Genomic DNA, 27,075 nt, shown 5'->3' with positions numbered 1-27,075 from the left:
GGAGCCACAGGCATGGAATATAAATGCAGCCAACTGCGTGGCAGTATGGGAAATCAATCCTCTAAAGATAGCTCCATACACTTCATGAACCCATCATCAGACTCTGATACATATAGTAACATATAGGAATTTGTGTGGCCTTTTGTGCAGTGTATACTGCACAGTACGTGTGTCTCAAAACACCTACTGCTTGCTGTTATGTACTATTTCAGCTCACATTTTCTTAAGAACTTTAGTTTTCCTTGTTTTTAACAGAACGTACGATATGCAGCATGCACTACAGTATATAATGAAGTGTATGAATGAATTCCAAGTAAAACTATATTCCTTAAATATGCCTTCGTGAAGTGTCGATACAATTTGCAGATTTTATGTTTATTGCTAACACGACTTTGAATCTGCCTTTGTGAGAGTCTGCATGTGTGAGGGGGCTGGTGAAGAGAAAAACGGCCGAGAATAACACCGCAGCAGAAATATGTAAACAACTTTAGTTGGAGGCCCTGAGCTGGAGATTCAAGCCAGCATTCACAGGTAATGTTTTCTGTAATATCAGATATTTGCTTTAAGCACCCGTGATGCAGTCAGGCTGCCTAGTGGGTGATGGTAAGATATCTGGCTAAAGATAAAAAAGAAAAAAAAGAAAAAGAAAACATGACACAGAGGAGCAGCAACATCATTGTTATGAATTCAAAGAGTCTTGAGGGATGAATGGGAAAACTAGTGTGATTGCCAGACGCTGAGAACTGCAGCAGGGTTGGATGGCTCCGTGTGGGGGTGACTGGCTCTGGTTGCTTAGCATTAGTATTAGATAAACACTCTGTCGGAAGATGTCAACGTCTCCATTAATGCCAGAGTTGCCACACAGGCTGTGCTTGAGTGACACAGTGTTTTGTGGACTGTGACAGGGGTTGTAAAAGCGAACTCTCTCTGGCTACATCTCCGAGCCTGGTGGAGCCAAATCTTGGCGACATCTGGGAGCGCAAACACTTTTGACACTATGAGGAAATTATATGTTGGTACTCTCATTCTCACCTAGGGAAGAGCATTAAAATTAAATGAGAATGAAATAACAATTGAAAAGATGTTTTAATTGCACGGACTTAAATGTGAATGTTTACTTAGTTCGGCTTTAATATTTTAATTTTGAGTTTGAGGCTTATTCTGAGTTATAAGTGGGGGAGAAAAAGGCTTAAAAACAAACTTTGCTCACTTATCACTCTGTACCAACCACAAACAGATTAGCCTCATCTGGAAGTGTGGTTACCCCAAAAGGCTTTTCCAAAGTCTTTACAAACCACAATATGGAAGCTGTGTAATCAGCACAAGTCTAATGCACTTAAAGCCTGCCACAAGTACACATATTCACCCACACAATGCGCAGGATATGGGTTTTTCCATGCTTTCACAAAATGGGCCAAGGCATTTTCCAGTTAGTAATTATACACACACAATACTATTCCAGTCAGAAATATTGTGCAATTTTTGCTGTAAAAGTTGTAGAATTGATGAGGAGTATGTCTACTTACACAAAACGAAGAAATTACAATGTCTGTAAAACTAACACTGAAAAAAAATGTACAACCACGCATACAGCATGAATGCAAACGACCTTACAAGCATGAGCATGCAGGGCCACTGTGAAAGTATTCAAAGACCATTTCGTTCTCCAGACTCGAAGGATTTTCTCAACATTGCAACCACACAAAAAAAAAAGTGGAAGCAAAACAATACAAACAATATGAAAACGTTCAGCCTCACAAAACACTGTACAGAATTAAACTGCCTTGAGCTCAATAATTCTGACCATGTAGGCGCTGCTGAGTTGTTCTGCAGGCTTGAGGGTTGGACAGTGTAGTGTACTCTTCCCCCTAATGCCCTGTCCATTGATCTTTCCCGTAACTACAGCTCCCCACAGAAACCCACACAATCTGTGCAGAGGAGTGCTCCTAGGCACCCCCCACTTCAAAAGGTGCATATTTACTCTTAGAAATTTAGAGAAAGTGCAGCTGTGGATGCATCCTCCAACCTCAATCAATGATAGGGCTGGTCCTCCTGACCCCCCCAACCCCACCCCCCGCTGGCTAATAAAGTGCTTCTTAGGCTTGGTGGTTTCCCTGGAAGCCTTATGGGGTTGGTTCAAACTAGCACTTAGGTTTGTTTCCATCGTCTCTTCTCGAAAATTGATTTTTAGAGAAATACTTATCTTGTTGCTCAACAAAGTTCCAGAGTGAATTAATGCAGACAGTTTTTTTTTCTTTCTTGTCCTCTATTTTTCTCATCAAACATAATAACTGAATTTGAAAAATACGAATATCAGACATTTCTGCAGGGCCAAACTGGAAAATAAAGTTGAACTGCACGATCATGGCTTTCCGATGCAATCTACATGTTTTTTAAGAGCAGAAAACTTGAAACACTTTGGATGCCATATCAAAAAGTGCCTTTTGTTTTTTTAAGGAACCTGTCACACTAGTCTCCAACAAATCTATAGTGTCCTAAAAACATGCCTAGAATAAAATACCTTGATTTTTAAATGATATCAAAAGAATAGACTGCTGAAATGTCTTTATATAGCATTTTCACAGAATCTCTGTAAGAAATATGTGGACTTAACATGTCCTGCTTTCCAGTCTTTGACAAAAGTATTTCATGCTGCGACGCACATTATCATAATTGTCATTTCCAATCTTCAAAAACAAATGTGTATTAAGACAGTGGCTAAAATAGGCCTTCTGCTCAAAATCAGACAATCAAAATCTTTTGTAATTAGCAAGCAATATTATAATTACCAATGATTCAAGCTACTCCATGCTGCTTCTGCCCCCCAACCCTTCTGCAACAATTAGAAAAATATATGTCAGCTGTGATTTTTCCTTTATTTCACTTAAATGTGAGACTCCAAAGTGGCGCAGTGGGGGATTTATTCAAAAACAATGACATTTTCAACTCCTCCTTGGAAGAACTGCATTTATTCTCCACTCAGCGGGAAAGACGAAGTTTTAAGTGACTGGACTAAAGGTCTGAAGCGTTTTGCATATCTGCACAACACCACAAAACTCGATGACAATGTAGTATTCATTGTGTAGAAATTATAATTTTTAGAGTAGTAAAAAAAAGGGTAAAAGTTTTACATGAGAAATAATTTCTCCTAACTTTGAATTTATAACTGCATTTGTATGACGAGCACAGCAGCCTGACAAATTGTGACCTTACAACTACACTGTCTGACATTCATCATTTGATCATCACCCTGTAGGTAAATGCCTACCGAACCCAACTTTTCTTTATGGTGTTGATTGCATTCTTCAAGTCTGCCACAACAGTGTTAGCTCTGAAAGAGTGAAAAAAAAAAACTTGTTTCAATGTCATTAATCCTAACTTGTTTGGACTCCTCACATTGACTCTCCCACACATCTCTTTTTCTCCCCTTTTTTTTTCTCTGTCTTCACATACTACTGCTCTCACTCTCTCTGCCTCGCTAACATGTTGACAGCAGTTTGTTAGTAGGTATCAGTTTTCAGTGAACAGGCTGAGAGGGAGAGAGGGATGTGGTAATCATCTCTATCTCCGGCTGCTTGGCAGCGTTCCCCTCGGCATGCTGGCAGACACTTGCCATTGAGCGGCTGTCAGGCAGAAAGGGTGTGGGATGTGGGCTCAAGCTACACAGGTCACGGTCATTTCTTTCCAAAAGCCACTGAAGCTAAAACCTTAAGTGGCATTTGAGCTACCTGCACTGTCAGTTCTGACACTCGCAACACTAACAAGGAGACCACCGGTAGAGAGTCAAACTCGATTATGCCTCCCTGGTGGTTTTCCTTAATATAGCTAAGCTACTGCCAGACTTGTTTTCCTAACAGCACAACATTAAGGGATTGTTCTGCAGATGTGCGAGGTATCATTTATCGGTTTATCTAAAAAGAGTAACAAATACATTTCTCCAATGAATTAGATTAACTGATTTAAAAAGTGTGTAAATTTCTACGTAATCTCTATATGATGAAAACAGTATTTTTTTTTATATATTGTGATATACTTTCTATATTGTTGAATTTTTAATAGTTGTCAATTTTGCCTGATTCTGTATTTATTTTATGTGACAGCATTAGTTTACTTGTTTAGTTATGTATGCAGATATGCATGGCTTTTAAATTCAACTGTATGTAGTGTGTAATTATGGTAAAACTGGTGGGCTGCTTCATTTACAGCATAATAAAAAATAAAATTAAAAATGATTTTTAATTATACTTCAAAAATCTGTCTTTTGTTCCTTCAGGATGCTCTTTTCGTGCACAACAGGATTATACTCATTTTTCTCCTTATAATAGCTACTCTGCTTTAATTCAAAAAAGTCTTTAGGTCACAAACCCGAGGACCATATTTTTATTCTGAATTATTTGCAAACATTACTAATCAGCAAAAGAACCACCATCAAGTTCCAGAGAAAGGTTAAAACTTTAAACAAAACTGCGTGGAAAAGTATCCTGACTTCCACAGCTGCAAAATGAATTGCGCTTGACAAGCTGCAGTCTCTAAGAACCTGAACCTGTGATCTTTAGAGTGATAGCCTCAAGTTCATAGCAACAAATACCCTCAATCACTCAGGGAGATCCTAAGTCTCTCTGTTGGCCAATTACTGCTTTTCAAAAGCCTGCGGCACCCAGGAAACTTTGACTCCTGGAAATAAAGACCAATCTGAGAGAGAAACATTGCAGCTATTAAAATCTTTATAATTCTGTAAATCACAAGTGATTTGTTTTGCCCCATGGCTTGTTCCGATACATCCTTGCTGCTATTGCAAAGGGCACGGGGTGACTGCAATTGAGGAGAGCAAGCTTATTTTTACAACTAAGCTTAGAAAAAAGGGATGCCTTTTTTCTTCTTCTTTTGGAGTGCAGAAGGCAAAGATCTCCTCTGTGTCATAATTGCCTGAAGTTAGAGAGTAAAGGCTCTGGACTCCTGATGTTAGTGTGGGCCTTTCATCAGGGGGGTTGGAGTCAGAGGTGCTTTAAAAAGATCAGGCACTCTGGAGAATCAGACTCTGTTTTTATTTATGTAATAAAGGCATTTTAAAGAGAGAAAGAGAGAAATTAGCATCACTTATCTGTTGATGCCTTATCCCAGGGTGATGCTGTCATTGTTTAGGATACTGTTTTTGTTGATGATTAAGGCTCCCATTATTCAAAGCAGATTTACATTTTCTCAATTATTTCATTTGTGAACTTCAATATTAAGTATGCTATACTGATTAATTTTGAGGATGGATTCTGAAATTAGCCTGCTTATTCAAACAAAGTGGAAGCCAAAAGTGGTAGAGAGGATCATGCAATTATGAGTAAAATCACTCCAATTAAACAGTGCCATGTTAACTTTTAGAGAGCACACACTCGACATAATATAATTAGAAATTGGGATGGAAAAATGGAAAAGAAAACACCAACATTATGGAATGAAGCATTTACAGTTGATGGATTCTCAAAAGGCTCTTCTATCCTCTGGTGCTCTGGGTTAAGAATGGCACTCCTCTGCTGCTGCAACGCTCTCCCTCCCAATCGCCACGCTCCCCATTCAGCAGCGCAAGGCCCCTCTGGTACTAGACAAGAGCCCTGACTGAGGACGCTTTGATACTTCAGCCTTTAATCACCAGAGTATCCTTATAGCACCAAGCTGATGGAAGAATGGGTCATAGGAAGGATGTCCCAACCATAAATCAGACTACAGGGGTGACAGCACACAAAATAGGTGAATTGTCCTTGGGTTCCCAATGCTGGCGGCATCCCTTGTGTCCCCAAGTCACACAACCCTTTTTATTATTTGGGAGCGAGTCAAACGGATGCCCTACCAGCCATTCTGCCCTCCCCCTTGTGTTTTCCCCCTAGTCTTCGAGGTTGGACCCTGCTATGAACTGTTTCCAGAGTCAGTTACTGGTGTAATTGAAAGTGCTTTGTCATCGCTTTGAGCCAAACACTGATGGATGTGAAGTTGAATGAGGTTTGGGTTTTAGTTATACGAGTGAGCCTGCGTAAGATTTATCACCAAAGGCTTAAGAGGCTACAAGGGACCATTAAAGCACCACCAGCATCTACATCACAGTGAACTGTTCATTATTATTCATTAAAACAGAATACCTTTAATATGTCTAGTTTCCCATGTGGAAAAAAAACACACACACACATATAAATGCTGGAGAATAGAAAATATTCAGCTGCCAGGTTTTACAGTAAAGCAAGTCTGATGCATTTGAATGGGGTTTTTTTTGAAAGGGTTTGTAAAATACTAAAATGCCCTTGGAATTTGAAAAAATCAGAGTTTAAAAAAAATAAACTTTTTTTGTCTTTATGTGTATTGTTTTTAATCAATGCCCTTAATTTTGCCCTTTTAAAACTCAGTATAGAGAAATGAATAGCGCATATTTTCTTAAATTGTGCTATAAATAATGCTTATAATAATAGTGTTAAACTATACATCTGCTAAACCCACTAGGGGTTTTTATATCTTTTCGGAATTAGGGTGGCCTATGGAAAACCTATGAAACCATTTAATTTCAATTCCGAGTCGACATGCACATGCAAAGCGTGGGAGGTGTGCTAGTTCTCATTGTCTCCCACTTATTATAGGCTGCCCCCAGCTGCCTGGGCTGTGAGGGCCTGGATTCTGGCTCACATCCAGCATTGCTCTGATCTGGGCCTCTTTGTGATTTGAGGAGTATAGAGCTTTGCTGGGCTGCTGTCCTAGAGCCATGTTGGAATGCAAGAGCAGTGTTGGAGGTGCAGAGGGAAGTGACCTCACTGTGTGATGCGAGCAAGAGTATGGGGCAAGAGTTACACATTGAGGTTGGCTGGATTATAAATAAAGTAGCGTGTGGATTCTGTGCTGCAGCCGGAAAACAGGAAAGGTGAATACAAGTGCTCACAGCACAGTTGTAAATGGTGCCCTATCCGAACATTGGCTCAAGGCTGCCAAGACAACATGGTCAAATAAAATAATACTGTTAAATTTAAGTTAAGGTTTTGCTTTTCAATTGTTTATGTATGAGTTTTCTACAGTATGACTGTGTTTGCGATCATTATTGTCTGCTATCCTAAACAATATTTCTTAGCAATGGTTGCACATGGAAGGAACTGGATGCTTGTGTTTCTACATTCTTCTTCTGTTGCGCTGATGTTGTTCTGCTGAGTAAAAAGCTAAATAAGTAAGCAAATTTTATTTCTGTAGCACCAAATGCTTTACACTAAATAAACAGGTTCCTAAACATGTTCACGCTATCTGTGCTTTTTCATTTTTGTATTTCAAAATATTTTTAAAAATACAATATTGAAAAACTTAAATAAATTATTATAAAGCAAATAAACTTATTTTTTATTAATTGTGTTAATATGCCTACTTTGTACAAGACCAATTATGTGAATTGCTAGCTACATGTTAGGGGATACTCATGACTGACCTTTGAGGGGCCTGTGTTCACATGGGCCGCCTTGTGGAGCTGAGGAGGAGCAGGGCGAAACAAAAGACCAAGACCCTGCCAAAGGCATAAATACCTGGGAGGAGAGACAAAGACAGCTTCACTTCAACAGGATTCACAGTGTCCAGGATAAACAGTGCATACCTGCATGCACCACCAGTGAGTGAAACTTAACATGACCCTCAGGACATCCCAGCGCTGTTTAAAATGTGGATGGGATGCTTTTGTACTTCTGTGGTTGTTCTGGACCATTTGTATAAGTTTATCAGCACCAGATGGATTCTTTTTCCTGTGTTTTTAGTTGCGCTTATGGCTTAAAAATCAATATCTTAGAAACAAAATTAAACATACTCACACTTGCAATATAGATACTTAAAAAGTGCAATTTTCTAAATTAACTATTTCATAATGCTAAGTGTAGACAAATCTTTTAAGAAGTAATCAATAGATATGCAGTTGCCTCTGGAAAAATTAGCATGGTAAATTAACATTAACTCGCAGATGGTTGGATATGGGGCATCGCAGTGGCTCCAAACAAACAATTGATTAACTTGTAAAATCCCATTGCCCAGCTGTTATTCAGGCTGTTTACCATAAATAAAAGAGGGGGAGTAGAGAAAAGATCCAGATGCTTTGATTGTAGCAGAAAGGCAATATGTCATTGTTCTCAACTAACACTGATGGATGCTGCTTTAAATGGGCATTGGTTTTACTTATTAAACATGACAAAGTGAGGGATGACACACCACTGGTCAAAAAGGTCTGGAGGTCCAGCAACGCCTCAGCACTTCCTTTTTTTTTCCAGCCAAGACAACCTCTTGTTCATGTATCAGCTGCCAATAAAGAGAAGATGTTGTTGGGAAAGGCATTCAAGTTTATTTGTTTTGCTGTGTGTTCACGCTGAACTTGAGAAATGGAAAAATGATGACAACAGCCTATATCAAGAGAACAGCCAGGACCAGTTCATAAACTACTTTCTTTTACTCATTCCCAGATATTTACTGGTTTGGTTTTGTTTCTTTTTTTCTCTGTTTTGTCCATGTTGGCTCACTAGAGCCTTTAATCAGAGTAGTTGACTTGGGTACAATTATAATTCATTACAAAGTTATCATTAATTGTTAAACCCCTCTGCATATTGGAATGCATTCCAAAATTTAACAAAGAACATTTTGTGAAACCCTAGAAAAATATGCAGAATCACTTAGCAATAAAGTAGTAATCACTGTGTTTTTAAAAATAACCATATAAATTGGCAGTAAACTAAAGAAAGTCTGGAGATCAGGTAAAATCATTATATGCAGATATATATGTTTAGTTATATAGCATGACTTAAAAATGTGAAAAACTTGCTGTGCTTTTAAACATTGCTTTCAATGGACAGATGTACCTCAACCAGACTTCAGAGTGATGTCAGATGGTAAATGGTCCAGTAAAGTCTCTTTTCACTGGTATATAAAATGCATATCAGCTGGTCTGCCAGCTGCAGAAGATCAAATACAGGTTCTCAGAACAGGATGACATCAGAAAACTGGAAGGAAAAAGACCAGCCTTTCTTTGCATGGTAAACTTGTACATCAGACTTTAGAAGTCATGTAGTTTCCCAGACAGAAGGAGGTGAAGGAGAACTGAAAGCAAACCTTTGGGACATTTTAAGTACAGACTTCTGCAACTAATCATCCACTGTCAAAAACGACTGAGATACAATGCAGGCAGAAGTTTTTAGGTCAACTGTTCACATAGGATATAATGTTAATATGATCTGGTATTAATATGCACCAATGCATTTCATAGCAACAATGTGACATGCACAAAAAGTGATAAACATGTAATGCATTTGTCTTCCTCAATGCTTTCATTGCTTCAGCATATGTTTGTTACCCTAAGTTTCCCAAAAATGGATATCTATCATCTTTTCAGTGCAGTAGCTGACGTTAGCGTTTTGCTAACGTCAGCTACTGCACTGTTTGTATTAAACAACAGCTCTCTGCAGAGGAACAGAAGTGTGTAAGCAAGATTAATGAGTTAAGAAGTTAAGTAGAGCCTGACAGAGTTTTCAGTGTTGCCTCTTTAGGTAAGCTTTCTTGTCATTCCTTTCAGTAGTCTTAAAGGCGGCCAATCCATAACTGATATTGTTTCTTTGTGTTTCTTTTTCCTATCCAGATATGTTTTTACTGCACTGGCAGAATGTTTGAGATCATTGTTAAGCTGAAAAATAAAGTTGCTGCAAATCAACCCTTTCCAGATGGTGTTATATGGGGGATCAAAATCACACGATACCTTTCTGTGTTCATTAATCAATCAGTTTTGACAAGATCCCCAACACCATTGGCTGAAATACAGCCCCAAACCATAACAGTGCCACAACTGTGTTTTCATAAAAAAGTTTTACAAAGGAGGCCAAGAGAAATTTAGTTTCATCACTCTCCGAGACCTCTTGCTACCCATTTTCTGTCTATGTCTTGTGTTATCTGGCACACTTCTCCCTGTTTTACTTACTTAAAAATATCTTCTTGACAGTCATCGTTTCACTAAGACCCTGTCTGACAAGGCTTCGGCAAACTGTACATGGATTAGGTAATGGCCAAGACGTATCTCTCAGGTCATATGTCAGGGTTTTTTTTCTTATTTATACATATAAAAGTTGTAACTGTATGACAAAGTTGGGAAGAAAAAGTGATTGTACTTTTTCCATATATCACTTTCAATTACCTGCTAAAGGCAGTCTTTAGTCCTGCCACCTCTTCTTTTGTCCAGAGTTTCTAGTTTTTGCCAGTTTTCTATTTACACACTGAACACAGTGGAGTATCTGCCAATTTTGGAGGAACCACTTGTTGGGCAAAAATATTTTATGCCTGTCAAAATGTGTTACCATTGGCATTTTTCATAGATTGAACAAATCTTTTTAAGTAGTCAAAGTAACTAAAGATACAGAAGTAGTAGTTTGAAACTGGCTCTTTGCTAAGTTGCCTGTTGTGTGCAGACACCAAACATATTCATTCTTTGAGTGAGGTGCTTTTTCATGGTTCGATGAGTCATAGGCCAGTGTTAAGTGACTGAAAAACATTCATCCCGAAAATTGTTACACTACATACCTAGCATAAAAAATAGAGAAAAAGCAGCCAATGTACAAACGAAAACTTTGAAAGAAAGCCCCAGAAAGCCAGGAGACACATTGTTTAAGACCACTTAAAGAAATGAGAGGTGTCTTGAGTCTTTTGCACCATGCTTTACCTTTGCCCTGGACAAAGGTACAGTAAGTGACTAGAATCAACATTTTTTCACTCATTTTTTTCCCAATGACATGCTCCAAGGAAGGTCCAGGCTCTCAAGGTACCAAGGGTTACACAACAGCTTACACAACCTACTGGACATATGAATAACACTGAAAGCAAGTCTTGAAGTAAAGTTACCATAGCACAAACTGCCTGCATGTATTGTAACAGAAATATAGAGACACCAGTAAATATATATATATATATATATATATATACACTCTCGCCCCTGCAGGTCGTCTATCCTCCAAGCTCAGGTCCTCTACCAGAGGCCTGGGAGCTTCAGGGTTCTACAAAGTATTTTGGCTGTTCCTAGGACTGCACTCTTCTGGACTGAGATCTCCAATGTTGTTCCTGGGATCCACTCTGATTATCACTTGGACCACTGTTACCTTCACCCTCCACATATTTTTGAGCGCTTCTTTGAGCCCTTGGTACTTCTCAAGCATCTCGTCTTCCTTCTTCCTGATGTTGCTGTCATACAGAATTGCTACATCTATCACTACGGCCGTCTTCTTCTATTTGTCTACCACCACTATGTCCAGTTGGTTAGCCACTACCATTTCGTCCGACTGTATCTGAAAGTCCCACAGGATCTCAGCTTAACCACATATATTGCACTCATAACTAGGAAATCAGCTTTGTATCTCAAAGCAACTTCATACCCAAAGTTAGCTAAAGACCAATCAAAAGGCAATCTGTCAACAAGCAAAAATCAGACGACAATTGCTATTACAGCCATCTTGGTGCTCAACAGCAGAACGTCTGATGAACTTAACCAGCAACTCCTTACTTATACAAATTTGGCTTTTCTGACCTCAGTGGATTTTTGTGTGGCAGTGATGTAAACGTATAATATAGGGTTATCTCAGTGGCATCACAGCTGTCACAGCCAGCTGTGGTGATGCTGGATGTGGTGATGCTGACATCAGCAACCTTGAAATCTTCAGTCAGAAAATGATTTGATGTGAAATTAAATCAGTAGTAATTATTGAGTTTGTAGAATTAAAACAAGACTGACATTGCACTCCTTATTTGGCAACGTATAACACAACACTTACTCTATGCAGTATTTTATTATAGCCTTCTAAATACTAGACCTAGGCCCATTTACTTTAACATGGACAATTAAAAATGTGATTTATGATATTTTTCTTTGAACGTGTAATGCACAGTTGCTTTATGTAGACTTGCTGGCAGAAACAGCCGAGTATAGTTCATATGAAGTAAAGGAGAGTCAAAAGAGGAAACAATTAAGTATGTGCAGAGCAAACAATTATTTGCTTGGAGTTGTATGCTTCTATATTATGTTTCTGTATACATACTGCATATGCATATGTAATGTATATGTGTGTCTGTATATAGCAGTGTGTCTATTTGTTAAGTAAAACAAAAAACCTTCCATTTATGTGTTTGCCTGGCCAACAAAGCTGCACATGAAGTTGTTGTTCTTTATAAAGAAACACAAAATTCTAAAATACAACATCCATCCATCCGCTTATCCTTTTCTGGGTCGCGGGGGGCACTGGAGCCTATCCCAGCTGTCATAGGGCGAAAGGCGGGGTACAACCTGGACAGGTTGCCAGTCTGTCGCAGGGCTAACACATAGGGACAGACAACCATTCACACCTAGTGGCAATTTGAATTATCCAATTAACCTATCCCCACAAGCTGCATGTCTTTGGACGGTGGGAGGAAGCCGGAGTACCCACGCAAACACGGGGAGAACATGCAAACTCCACACAGAAAGACCCCGGCCTGATGGTGGAATTGAACTCAGGACCTTCTTGCTGTGCGGCAACAGTGCTAACCACCGTGCCACCGTGCTGCCATAAAATAGCAACATTTTTTAATAAATACCAGCAGGTCAAACAGCACTGAAACGTTTGGAAATCTAAATGAATTATATGTTTTGTTTTTCTGTTTCTTCTCAGTAATCAGACTTCAGGTAATACAATAGTCATGCTGACAATGAAAACATGTGTAGGTTTGTATTTTCCAAACAGAAAACTGACCAAGAATAAATAAGAAAATCAATAAAGAATTGGACCTATAACCAAAATCAATGAAGACACTGGGATCAATATGCTATCAGTCTATATGGGCAGCTATAACAAACCTACCTAAAACAAACTAATAACAAAGTGAGCCATTAAATTAGATGATGATTTTCTGTGACTTACATTCAAATTAAATCAATTTCATTTGATTTAAGTTTTTTTGGCAAACATCAAAAGAAAAAGGCAAGCCATTGCTTGAAATATAGAATTTGGCATTGCTCTTCAAAGTCAAACCCACACTACACAAGTGCAGGACACAAAAGTCCAAAAATGCTCTTCTAGGGAAAAAGTTTACAAAAAAACAAATCAATCAAGATGCAATTGTGACCTGTCAAAGAATTTACAGATTTATTAATACTTGATGTCAGCCCAGATGCTGAGATGTGTGGATTTGGAAAGTTTTTGTGGGTTTTCTTTGGGAGCTCTGGTTTCTCCTCCAAATAAATAACATTTCATGTTAATGCTGTCATCGACCCATTTTATGATTAAACATTGTTCCAAAAAGTTTGAAAAAGTACTTACAGACCATTTTATACTAATGCCTGATGGAGTTTCAGTGAATCTGAAAAAAGTATTGCACTTAGTTCCATCCAAGGAAAGACAATAAAAAAAACTATGAATAAAAACAAAATTCATATAACGTCTCACTTTTATGTATTTAATGTTGAACTTGTTAAATTTGTTAAATTTAAAATTCAAAGTCTTCCAGGGAGAAAGAGAACAATGAAATATAGCTACTTATTGTGAGAAAATATCCTTTTACTGACAGGTTTTCAATGTGGAGATCCAATATGATTCCAGTCAGTGAGACAGTATGTCAGATCAGCATGTTTTTTGTGATGTTGCTTTTACTTCTCTAATGTGAATCCATGTGGCCAGACTGCTCGCAGACTTGGCCACTGGCTGAAGCCAATTTTCTGAGTTAGGCAGCAGAACACAAGACTCCCCACTTGGAAAAAAGAGAAAAAAAACAGTGGAGGAGTTTTAGCAGTCAGCCCTCAGACAGGAAGACTCTAGAGGAAACACCAGAAAGCCATTAACTAACCACAGAATTATGGTGATCTATTTGCTGGAATGGGCTACAGATAGCTAATGAACAAGCCCCCCCACCCCCCGATCACACACACACGCATACACACACTGCATATACACACAGAGAAGCAATGCTGAGAGAGCTCTTACTTGTACAAAACAGCATGACAGATCAATGCCTGATTCCTAAATCAAGGGAAAAGGTTATTTTCTGTCTCACTGGGATTCCACTTACTATCCCCCCTATATCTAAGACACTCCCATACCCATTTAAACCAAACAAGTCCACCCCCAAACAACACACGCACACACACACACATCTCCTAATTAAGAGCGAGGCGGTGCAGCTTTTTTGTGTCTGTGGTTATGCTTGCAATGTTAGTGTCTGGAGTGTGAAAACAGATCTGATGGACTGGTGCCCTCAGTTCTCCCTGATCAGGCTCCAGCAGGTATCCCCCATGATTGACAGCTCACAGGTCATCCGCCCATCTCTCAGTCTGTTAGAGGGTGGGCGGTAAAGAGATTTGGAATGCCTGGGACCCTGATTGCTTTATTGCTCGCCTGTCAGAACCATTGTACAGCTCTGTATTATTAGGGCTTGCCATCTCTCACCGTCTGGTAGGTGTCGCGTCTCAGCTCTGCATAAAGAATCACCACTCCATTCAAAACCCTCTTTCTTTTTGGCTGAAAGGAAGAAAGCACAGATTTTTCCACAGAATCTCCTGTACTGGTTTGTCAGATAATACAACACAAGTGTCTCCAGGGAATGGTTTGGATGGCGCTGCTTTACACTCAAATGAAGAAGATTTGAGATTCCATTTGGCAATAATTTATCACAGTGATACCAACAATAGTCTATAACACTACACTGAAATTACTCTGATGTTCCTGATTATGTATCTAATCATGCTGAATTTTTACTACTCTAGTGTGCACATCCCTGAAACCGAAGAAGATAGCAAGTTTCTCTATTATGCATTCCTCTTTTGTGATGTTTTATTCTATAAACCACAAAAAGGAACCAAAATATCTTTCTTAAATAGAGTGGCAAAAGTTAAAAAGCAATGATCAATTTAAAAGACAATTATATATAAATTGTGCAACACATATAAAAACTGGTTTATCATATCATTCATTTTTAAATAAATAATGCCTAAAGTTACAAAATCCAGCTTTTCAATTGTGAATGTGGACAATGTGTGTGGGGTTTCTTTTGTTATAAATTTTCATTGAAATTAGTATATTATTGAGTTTTCTGGTCTAAGAAAATCAATAATCAACAATTTCAACAGATTCTAGAATTCACTTTTTAAAGAGTTAATTCATCAATAATAAGATCGGCATGTTTAATCAATAATGAAGTTAAAGCTCCATCTCCACTAAGAAAAACTGATTTATTTATTACATTTTGAGAGTGCCCTAGTATTTTGATGATGATATGGTGTAGATTCCGTATAATAAAAATGTTCCAGACTAAACTGTTGGGTTGTACTGTGTCCAGATGTGCATTCTATTGGAATTTGTTTAATATTGCAGTTTAAATATAACAAATTGAATTTTCAATCAAAATGTTTAATCATAAATCGCCAAATTTAAGTTTATTAAATTTTCACATATAAAAATCTTATATAAAATCTTAAGGTAAAGGTAATACAGGGGAAAGAAATGGTTTGAAAAGTATACTTCACTAGCTTTGATTCCCATTGGAACAAAGAACCTCATCCAAAGCTAAAATGGCCCAGTGAACAATGTCTTTACACAAATCCCTAGCTGATTTTTTTTTTCATGTTATTCCCCAGACCGCGATGACAGACTGGCAGGTTGTTGAAGGTCATCAAAGCTATGCCTCCCGCCCCCCCGAAGCCCAGGTGATGGCCAGACTACATCCCCAAGTGATCTTGCTCCTCCAGGCCACAGCAGAAACAAGCCCACTGGGGTACCACGTCACTGTTTCCATGGAGATGAGGTGACAGGCTGGCCGCGGCGCAGACTCACACCTTTATGGTCAGCGACTCAGCGTCTCTGAGGAGACTTCGCTGTCTAACAGCAGTTGCACACAAGTTGCGGTTGCCCCCACTCCCACCCCAAAACCATTCATTGTCTCTTTTTGTTGTCGTTTTTAAAGCCAGTCCATGCGCAACATGGGACACCCTTCCTCTAACAGTCCAACCCTTCTTGCCCTGGCAGTGCTACCCTTGTGAGCCCTGCTGGGAACAGTGGTGAGATGTTAGATTAGACCTGCAAGTCTGGGCAGGGCCTAAGAGGGAATGCAATGTGAAGGGACTGCCCATTCCGTCTATGGCTCATGCTCCATTGTGGTTTTATATGGGGGTGTGAAAATATCATTCCCCAGTGCTGTCTCCTTTAAGAGCCTCTCACAATTGGCTGCTGACGAAAACTGGCTTGACTAGCTCAGTTCAGTATCCCTGTTGATCTATGTTATCACATCTCATTACACCGACTATATCTGACAGACAGTTGAATAGCAGATGCATACTTTCAAATCTATCCATCACTGACAAGCAGCTTTCATGCCAGTGATCATATTGATTTTTAAAGCGAGACTGTTCTTCATTCTGTATGTGTGTCCTAATCTGAGAAATGAATGATAACCTCTTCATCACTCTACCCCCTGAGTGTTCTTACTGGAAGCCATATTGATTTTGTTAGTCTGAGAGTCCTTGCATTGCATGGCCTTTACCTCAGGGACAAATCTAATTGTTTATCTCTGGACAGACTTCTGCCTTTACTCCCTTCTGTCTCATTATGTGCCAAGATTTGTCAAGTCAAGTCTCTCCACACTCTCAAATCGCGCTTTACAACATGTCGTTCGGCAGAACACTACAGATGGCTTACTTATCAACAGACCCTCCCACATGGAATGCCACAAACATGACAGCACAACACACTTGCAAAAATATACACAAACTGACATACAATGTAATCACACTCTGGAGACATGATTACACATACTGACACACAAAACATGAGTCACATTTTTTAAGAAACACTGATTTTTGAGATCATTGTGTAAGCTTTCTGGAGAAAATTGTAGACATTTTTTATTATTTTGAGGACTGCAATACACTTAAAAATAGTTGTAAGAATATTTCTAAATCTTTATTTTATCATGAATTATTTCCTCATGTCTAGTGAATCATACCAGAGGTGGCTCATAGTAGAATAAACCACCGATTAAAATGAAAAGCTTTAATAACTCATCTGCAAATGCTATCTTTACCAGCCTGGTCAGGTCACTGACCAAAGCTGAATTACAATAGCATTCCTCTACTTTATTATAGCAAACACAGTCCTTTACAGATCCAAGTTCTTTTTTTAAATAAGGAGTGTAACTCAGTGCATTGTGCCAGACTACTTCAGCTGCACTTACAAATGAATGAATGAATCACTGAAGCTACTGATTTACTACAGTGTGAATTCTGCTCAATATATTCACTGCAAAAGTCCTGTTGTATGATGTGTGTGAGTTATCAGGAACGAGAGAATGACAAATGCCTTGCACAACGATGCCAAAACCATTGCAAGAGTCAGTACAGTGCATTCAGAAGGTAGATTTAACCACTTGATTAGATGCATACATAATGCAATCTCATCAGTACAGTCATGGATAGAATGTAAATAGTAAGCAGGTGAACCAAATAATTATGGTTTATATACATACTGTATATTGATTTGATTTCCTACTACCTACTCAACTAAAACATGTTTAAAAAATAAATGACTTTATCAAGTTCAACATCCCAAAATCATGCAAAATTTTAAGATTCTAACCAGTCTACTTGGCATTATAACACTTTTCAAATTAGTAACCCTAACTCTTCCATAAGGACTATAATATGAAAGGTTAATCAAATCTGATAAGGGTTAATGGCTTAGGATGAATAACTATACTCTTTCAGCTGCCAACAATTAAAAGCCTCGTCAACATAGGAAGACAATAATTCAGTACAACTGGAAAAACCTGAGTCTGTACAGTTAATAAACCAACTTGAATGAACATGAGGACAAAATATTTTTGTTAATATAAAGACTTTTCTTTCCGATGACCTTTCTCGCTAGCTCTCCAAACTCTTTTAGGCCATTGGAAGCCCTTGGTCAGGCTTTATCAGTGAGTTAACTCCAACGAAGTAGGCTAGATCAATAAGCCCACTCTCAGAAAGGAGCCAGAGCAGAGAGTTAGAGGCGCGGGGGAGAGAGATAGACGCAAGAGGCAGGGAGCAATCAGAGAGCTATGGATGTGTGCCTTCAGGAGTGGATCGATGCACTGACAGGAGCCCTGCTTTGTTCTCACACAGTGCTCAGATGTTAGGCATGCTTAACATGATTGCTTAAAGGTTTTTGTTTGCCTACTTGTGTTTTTGTTTGTCATTTGTCTACTTATAGTATATCATGCTGTCCCTTTTACAATGTAGACAGATCGTTAGGGTTGTTATCCTATGTCCCGTTGTTTTTTTTTTGTTATTGTTTTTTTCACAAAGTACGTCAAGATATGATTTTTTTTTTCAGCTAGACTTTTAGTAAGCATTTTATTCTGTCAAATTTCTGCAAAATTTCTACAAATGCTTAAGACATGGATAGCAACTAGTCCTTAAGTAACAAATACAAATATTTCAAATATGCTTCTGAATTAACAAACAAACAAGCAAAATTGTGTATTCAGACATATTTTGGCATCCACAATTTTCAGCTATGAAAACTATTTCTTTTTGCAAAATTTGGCTCTTACATCCTTGTCATTTCTCTAGATCAAGGGGTTGTCTTATTATTGCTAAATTGCTTTTTTCATCTTTCATCTCTACATATGGTCGTCCAAAGCATGTTAAATAATTTGCCATACTAAATGCTACGCCAGCAACTGCTTCTAACAAAAACTTGGGTGTGCCTTGGGTGTGTTAACCGCAAAGGACAAGTAGGTGTCAATAGATCTGCTCTCAGAGCGCATGGGCCGTTGAAACGCATGAGCTCTTTTCCAAGGCTTAATAAGATAGCACAGATGTGCCCTTGTCTCAGCCCAGCCCTACGTCTCATTGTACTTTGGCCTCCCAACCCTGCCATTGCAAGACCTCTATAGCACTGGCTGCATGAGAGGGTCTCATTAGGACAGACAAACGAAAACCGAGGGTCAAGGTATATAAAGGTAGCCACAGTTAAGGATCCTGCCTCTAAGATTAGATGGACGCTTCACCACATCCTAGGGCCACCCTGCAGACCTCTGGCCCTCCCAATCATGACCTCCAATATCCACCATTATTTGATGAAGCAGAGCTTGATAATTATTTTGCGTGGATGAAGAAGGGGGCACAGTGTGAAAGGAGTGTCTCATTCTAAGGGAAAGGATAGTAGGGGATGACAGAAAAAAACTAACAAAAAAAAAGATCAAAAGCAGGCCTTTCGCTTTTCATGCCTCAGAGGCTCCAAAGAGGATAAAGAACAATTGGGTCCTGGGTATCCTGTCCTCTCTGGCAATTAGACTCAGCTGATGAAGTGAAAGGGATGAATGGCAGGGTTCAAGGCCTTCTCTAGGATTCACACAACAGGATGTGTTTTTACCTTCTTCTCCTTTATCTTCAGCTCCCTTTAGAGCGGCAGAAATGCAGTTGAAATATTTCTAGATGAAGACAATGTAATTCAAGGTGCCAAATCTTAATCATAGGAACTGTTGAGACTCAAGAGGTGTGAGTCGAGTGAAAGGGCCAAGAGAGACGTGCATGTAATCGTACGTTCATGTACACATTTTTTTAAGGTCACAAAGACCATTATCTGTTTCAGTGAAAAAATAATGTGAGTGGATATAAATGTAGGATAATCAAGCCTGTGATATGAAATTTAAAAGCTTAAGAGAGTATCTCACAATTAGTATATCTAGTTTTGTTTTAATCTGCCTTTTTTCAAACCACATGACATTTCTTTAACATGATATAGTCACATACCCCTAACCAGTCGTGTTAGATACAACTACACAGCAAACAATAATTCTGTTTTTACTTTGCTTCATTATAACTGTGAATTAAGACAAAACATTTTAACTCAAATAGGCTTTTAATTACTAGGAAGGGTTGCAGGAAGTGTAGAGTTTATATTGTTGTTTCCCATGTGGGCTTGTCAGGGACATTTCGGGATTGAGCTAGGTTTATACACTGTTATGTCTAGTCTGTCATGCTAAATTCTTCATGTTTTTTCCACCATCTGTACAGTTCAGTTTTGTGTGCTGTTCATTATTTACATTTGTGTTAGATTAGTGATGCTGTGACACCATGAGTGCAGTGGGTTGCTTGTCTGATGATACAAATTGCAAAAAAAAAACCTAAAACTTCAGGTCATTTTGGTTGGTCCTTTGGCCAGGTATGACGAGTGGGAATGGAAGCATAATTCAAATATTCACATATATTGAAAACACCTCCGAAAACTGTTTACTGAGGTAACGAATGAAGTGATGTTTATTTTCATTTTCTCACTGTTTTCTTGTGTCTTCTTATTACGACTTCACTGACTTCTTAACACGAACAAAGTATGGCTGTTTGACTTTATGCAGCAACTCATGCCTGCTGGCTATGACAATAACATCCAGTTTGAAGACACCATCTTAGGGGGCTATTTGCACTTTACATACTTTCCATATATACTGTTTAGTGACAAGCCTGTGTTAGCATACACAGTTGTCTTCAGAATGATGCTCTCCTAATTGTTAAATCCATGCCGAGATAGTCAAGCTGCTGACTTTTTAATCAAGACTCAGAGAATACCCACAACTGCAGAAAGAAATAATTAACATGGCAAACAGGATAGGGTCAAAACAAGGCTTTGCATTAACCTAGGACAACTGGTAATAGAAGAAACACTCAGTTGCTAACTAGAATTGTAACATGTCACTAGCACTTTTGAAAAAGCACAGTATGGTCCCACTTTAGGTCAAAGGGAAATTAAAAAAAATTTGAATATAGAAACTAGAAACTGTTATTATGAGTAGATGACACACTGGAAAAATGACCAGAGAAATGCTAAAATTAAAGTTGATTTGTAAATTGTTTTAAAAAGCAAAGCAAATCTCCCCATTGTCATTTTTTTAAAAGTTATTGAACTGTTAATAGAAGTAGAAAAATACATTTTTAGTCCAAAAAAAATTAGACTACTGAGAGGAAAATGTTATACTCTACATCCAGAGGCAAAAAGAAAACTCTAAATTCACATATTAGATTAAAAAAATAAGTCAATTAGCTTGCAGTATATTATCTAAATATGTGAAGGATACCCTTTCAAAAGGTCCATGTCAAATTCTTGACAGTTATACAAAATATATTAAACTTTAAACTTGGCCTGGCATTAAAATCCAAGCCAGATTCTCTAATGTGTAGGAAGAGGTATTAACCTGATACACAAAGTATGCTAAATGTTACATTTTGTCTTAATGACTGTTTTTGCATTAGTGAATCTGGTTTCAGTGCACTGAATTTTTTAGTTTTGGAGACGGAAGATGAAATGGGAAATATGCACGAAAAAACATTTTATGTGATTTGGATAAGGGCAAAGTTCTAGTGTTGTACTTTGAAGGCTACTGGATCCATTTTAGAGGAAAGTAAGTGAAATTAAGAAGAAAAAAATGCTGGGCACCATGTGTTAAGATGCTACTTGGAAGATGCTAAGCAGATACAGTCATGCCCCATGATATTCATATGCTGTATTTTCCACAAAATTGCACCCACACTGCTACTTTAATCTGAATACATAAACTTACAAACCACTTGCTGCCATTAGGTTATCATAGATTTCATTGAAAATTCCTTACAGTGCCCATGCCAGTAAATGGATCCCGTCTCTTAACTATACTGCTACACTGCACTAAAACCTTAAGATGATTAGTGATATTCTTTTTTTTTTTTTTTTTTTTTTTTCTCTTAGATTAGTGATATTCTTAAAACCTAGCCCACTGATAATGTGTTTAAAGAAGCGATACGGCTTTTCCAAGCTTTGAGTTCAAAGTCTGAGAAGCATGGGGTCAGAGTGCCAATGGGCTAAACAAAGAGTAGCCAAAATGGGCTTTGGGGGATTTCAAACTCAGGCCCCTGAACCCCTTTGATCAAAACATAGCTAACGCTATAGAAATACTAAGTATCGAGTGCATGGAACTGTGCTGGTAGCAAAGAATCATGAGTTTGGCTTGTTGAATAAGAAGGTACAAAGTATGCTGGATATGTCACGAATATTATTATATAATAAAAAGACTTTAAGAACTATGAAAATACAATTTTTGTATGTAATGGTAGGTAGATTCTCAAATTATGTTATATAATGGCTTCCAAAGCTGCTATATTTTCAAACAGGATAGATGCAAGGGATGCTGTTGAACCTAGTATATTTGTTTAGATGTTTTATATTTCACTTTTATTATCAATCATCACTTTTAGATATGATTTTAGACAAGATTTCTTTCAAATTTATATATAAAACTAATTACACATAAAGATTAATCAGGTGGTAAGCAGATTTTTCTTCCCCATCTGTTTTAAGGGTGGTATGGGCTAACTCACAAATATTCAACTGGCTAATTAGTTCTACTTTGACTCTCAGTGAATGCCAGTGTACTTAATGAAATAAACAAGAATAAAAATGACTGAAACTCAAACTTGAACAGATTTTCCCATCTTGAACAGCCCTGAGCAATTAAGCAGGTATGTTTTCATATTATTCTAATATTAAATCAATTACACCCAAGAGAATGTGACTGTGTCGGTTATCACGAAACTGTCAATGAGGCTAACAATATAGTATCAACAAATGTACAGTGAAATTGATGTCTTTTTTCTTAATTTAAGGAAAAGAATGTCATGAAGGGAATATTTATTATATGTAAGATATCTAAAGTTGTTAAATGAAAAAAGAAATGCGTATAATGTCAAACTGCACTTAATAAAAAAAGAAAACTTAATTTTATGTGATTATTAGCATCCTTCAGTACAACACCTCTGGGTATCAACAACAACAACAGATTAGTCTGGGAGAAAACCATATTGGCAAATGGAATATATGATGGAGAAGATAATTGCATTGTGAGAATTTCAATTAGCCTATGTAGGTCTTTGAATATTTCCTTATGGCACTGGTGGTTAGCTCATATTTAAACAGTTATCGCTGTGTTTCACAGTCCATTAAGAATGTTTTCAAAAGGTCCATAGTGAATGATGTAGTGTCTAGTACTTTCAGATAGACCTTATACTACTCCAACTTAGGAACATACAACTGCAATATAAACCACAACATATGTTGCACATCTGAGAGAGGGGCAGTTATGGCTTGTTACACCCAGAGTACTGCAGGCAAAGATTAAAAAAAAGATTAGAGTCTACAAATGAATCTTTCCCTCATTGTTGTCTACCCTAGCTGTGGATTAAATCACTGTTTGGTATGTAACGCCATATAACAACGCTATAAATTTGGTTTTCATTAATTTTCCAACTTACCTCAAATAATTTGCTTCTTTGATTATGTCGCTATCAAACGATTTCATCAAATGCTTGGGTCTAAAACGTTGTAGAGCACAAAATTAAGCAACAAATTTTGTTTTTTCCTAGCACACAATACAAACCAAAGGTTTAATTTAGTATAAGACAAAAAAAACAGTATAACTATCTTAATAGTGAAGCTAAACTAATCAGTTTTGGGCATTATAACTTGAAAATAACATTTAGTGATTAATTGACTATTAATGGCCATGATATAAAGAAAACACACATTTTATTTATTAATAATATGCATGAAACTCAAACAAAGGTAAATAGTTTTGAAGATTATGATGAATATCATATAACTTTACACCCCAGATTTAAGTCAGGAAAGGTTAACACTTTCTCAACAGGAATCTTCATTGCTTTATTTTTTAAGCTGACACAAACAATATAGCCAATATAGCCAATAGAAAAAGACAAACTTACTGCTATATTTTCTATTTATTCCACCCTGAAAAAGCCAATTACTGCATTAAAACATTATTTTTCAGCATGAAAGATATCTTCCTTTATAACAATGAACAAAATTTCATTTTATTATTTAATCTATTAGAACTGGTTGATGCCTCCTGATGACACAAATAGATGGGATGCACAAAATGTAATAGGCATCTTGTTTTAATTGTTCAAATTTTCTCTCTTTTTTTAAGGTGACAGGGCCATTACTCCAAAGTCACCACTTATCAGCAGTATCACCGAGGATTAATGGTTTCACTTCTGCTAGTAAGAAATGTTTAAGTTGTCCTGATTATCAGTGCAAGAAAAAGAATAATGGTTATTTGTCATTGTGTTAAGCAGTGGGAGAGACTAATCTAACAAAACACCGAGTTAAGAACACCATTAACCCTTTCTAGTGAAGCTGAGTGGGATGTGAGTTGGATTGTGCCCAACAGTGAAGCCCAGTGTCTAAAATAAATGCTTGTCTTTGTAAGAGCTGTGTCAATCTGACTCAGAGGTGCATTATCCATGAGCAGTTTATGCTATAGCAACTATAGTTACTCTGGCTTCCATACTGAGCTTAACATTTTCTACATTATTCACCATTTTTGGACTCTAATCACACTTTTATTGTGTAGGAGACAGTGACCTACAGAGGAAAAAAGGTTTGTTTTTATAATACTGCATAAGAAAAAAGAAAAGCTAATGGGACAACATCTACTTCCTTAAAGTTAATAAAAGCCAGTCAGTCAAAGATACACAAACAAAAAAGGAAATTTCATAATGTTACAGTAAATATTACATTCATAACCCCATTGCAGAACACAAACTAAATATGGCAGTAAGTGAAAGATAACATTATAATGGTAAATGTTCAGACATTGAATTTAGTTTAGGACTTATACTTGTTCGCACCAGAACAATTACCACCAATATCTGGCATACTACCGATTTAACACATTTGTCTCGTAAAGGATTTTTTTTCCAGTGGTAGAGTCCCTGAAGCTTTTGTACTGGTGGTGCTGCTCCAGTAATCGCCTACATTATTTTCCTTGTCTGTCACCTTTATAGTATCTATTAGCCACTCTCTACTATCTGTTTGTGGGGCATTTTCTCTTCCTTTTTTCCCATGAATGTTTTATATATTGGAGGGAGAATGATTGTTCTTTGCAATGAGGCTAGCGCGTGGCCTCAGTAAGACAAATTGCTCCAGAACGTCTAAATGGCAGTCAATGATAACTCATTGTAAGGAGAGTAAGTGACTTCCAATGGAGTGGATAGGGGACAGAGAATAATGGCAGAGCACAGGTGAAAAATAGATGTTTGGCTCAGTGTAATTACTCCATTAGGGGGCTCTCTGTTAATCTACCAAGCCACAGCAAGTGTTTTTACAGCGATGAGGAGGTGACAGGCGAAAATGACTGCAACTGGACAGAGAGGAGCCGCGCTGCCTCCCCAGTCACAACACACTCTATGAAGTGTTTACTAATGGACAAATGTACTCCCAGTCTGTGCTCTATGCGGCATGCCATATGAGCTACTCCAGTCAGAAGTTCATATAGTGATAGATGTATTGATGAAGCTCCTCAATGAGCTGACATATTAATTACCTGCAGTATGGTCCCATGCATGCAGAGTGCTTTAACCTTCACTGTCTCTGTTTTGTGCTGAAGGATGGATCAGCTGTGTGCCTGTTAAATATGAAAATCTGGGTTAGAACAAAAAAGGGACAAAGGAAAACCCACCCGCTGGAAATCAACACCCCCATTCTGCTGATTTTCCAGACAAACATAATGATAACAATTTTTTGACCATTTGGTGTCTGCTGCTTCCGCCTGTGGCAATCTAGACAAAAGAAGCCTGGAAAAAAAATGCTCCAATATGGTCTTAAGAGTTTATTCTGACCATACAATCTGTTTTCTTAAGTCAACTTTTAAAACACTGCTACGAGCAGTGCCCACAGCATTATCAGTGAAGCTCAGATTGACCTGGTATTCACCTTTATACCATTTCCCATCTGTTTAGGTTCCACCCTAGAATTCATCCCAGTTGGCTGTAGGCCCACTTTGCATTGGGCTTTCTCCGTGAAACCCTGAACAAAACCCTGTAGGAGCTAGACTTTCTGTTCGGCCTATTTCAGAGGAAGATTTCAGCTTGCATCCCAGGATTTCAGCACCTGACTTTTTCCAAGTGCTTTCCAATGTAAAAAAAAAACAACAACAAAAAAAACAACAACAACAAAAAAAAACATAAAGACGAAAGCGGAAAAATTTAACCATTTGTTTCAGCGCAACTTTAAATTTAACTCAAATAAGTCGAATATCCCTGCACCTCAACAGCAGTAACTATGGGTTTATATAGTGAGAGGAAAACTGCCTGCAAACAAGCTGGTTACATTAGCCGACAACGAGTTTATTCGAATTTCTTTAAACGCATCTATTTTCATTCAAGTTACATTAGAGGCTACATCCTTGATTATAGCTGTTCTCCTTACTGCAGCTTATTAGATAGGAGGGACCGACCTTCAACTTGATGAGAAAAAAAAAATTAAAAAAAAATAAAGCTATCAGCAGGCAGGAATGGCTCAAAACACACACAAAGGCACCAATACAAGGCGTCCAGCTGGACAATTTTCTCTGCCCCAAAAGCTACAGGTTGCGGTTAGGGGACTTCAAATGGTAAGGACAGTGAGAGGTGCCATTATCACTCAGTGATGAAAACGAGCACGGTGACCCGATTAAAGCGAGAATTTCTGGGTCATGGTCTTGTTTTTCAATGCTTAATTTGTCTATCGATAGTGACACGGTCCGCGGCTTGCACCTACCTGTAATATTATCTTTCTAAAAGTCGTGGTTCAGACAGGGCCCTTGTCACTGTAACCCAACACGGAGTGAGTGAGCGGATTAGCCCGCAGCGTGTAGCGGGGGGGAAGAGCAGGCTGCCTGCCTGTGCTGTGCAAGTTGCGGGCTGCGGCGCCACTCAGTGGACGCTCCGGTTTCAAGAGCTCCTGCTTCACCGTGGGGTCTCAGTCACTGCAGTCTGCTGTGCGTGAACGATACAAAGTGTTTCTCGAGTTTTTAAACCATACATAGATAGATAGATAGCAAAACCTTCTTTAATACTTCTATTGAAGACAAGTAATGATAAGTAATAGCTGGACCTACATACAGCCACATAAGATATGCATAACAAATACAAGCGTTGCTTTCTGTCTTACATTGCACAAGAGTATTGGGAATACTATGGACCTACACTTTAGCCTTCACCTGAGCTGAAACTAGGTATAGCTTGTT

At 38.1% G+C, this 27,075-nt stretch overlaps 1 long non-coding RNA gene across 1 annotated transcript in view; it reads right to left on the bottom strand.

Moving 5' to 3' along the window:
* Nucleotides 1-26,658, bottom strand: part of LOC147324642 (uncharacterized) — a 98,329-nt gene extending 71,671 nt beyond the window's left edge. The window contains exons 1-3 of the long non-coding RNA XR_015130543.1: nt 26,607-26,658; nt 25,393-25,473; nt 7,442-7,535 (exon numbers count right to left, since the gene is read on the bottom strand). This is a non-coding gene — a long non-coding RNA (uncharacterized LOC147324642). The remainder of the gene's footprint in view (nt 1-7,441; nt 7,536-25,392; nt 25,474-26,606) is intronic.
* Between the last annotated feature and the right edge of the window lie 417 nt (nt 26,659-27,075).

Source organism: Aulonocara sp. 'chitande type north' Nkhata Bay, linkage group LG7 (genome assembly GCF_057382095.1).
Source record: "Aulonocara sp. 'chitande type north' Nkhata Bay isolate Kocher_YH1m ecotype deep benthic linkage group LG7, A_spYH_male_GT1.1, whole genome shotgun sequence".
Lineage (NCBI taxonomy): Eukaryota > Metazoa > Chordata > Actinopteri > Cichliformes > Cichlidae > Aulonocara > Aulonocara sp. 'chitande type north' Nkhata Bay.
The sequence above is the reverse complement of the archived record's forward strand: the minus strand, read 5'-3'. Positions and strand labels throughout refer to the sequence as shown.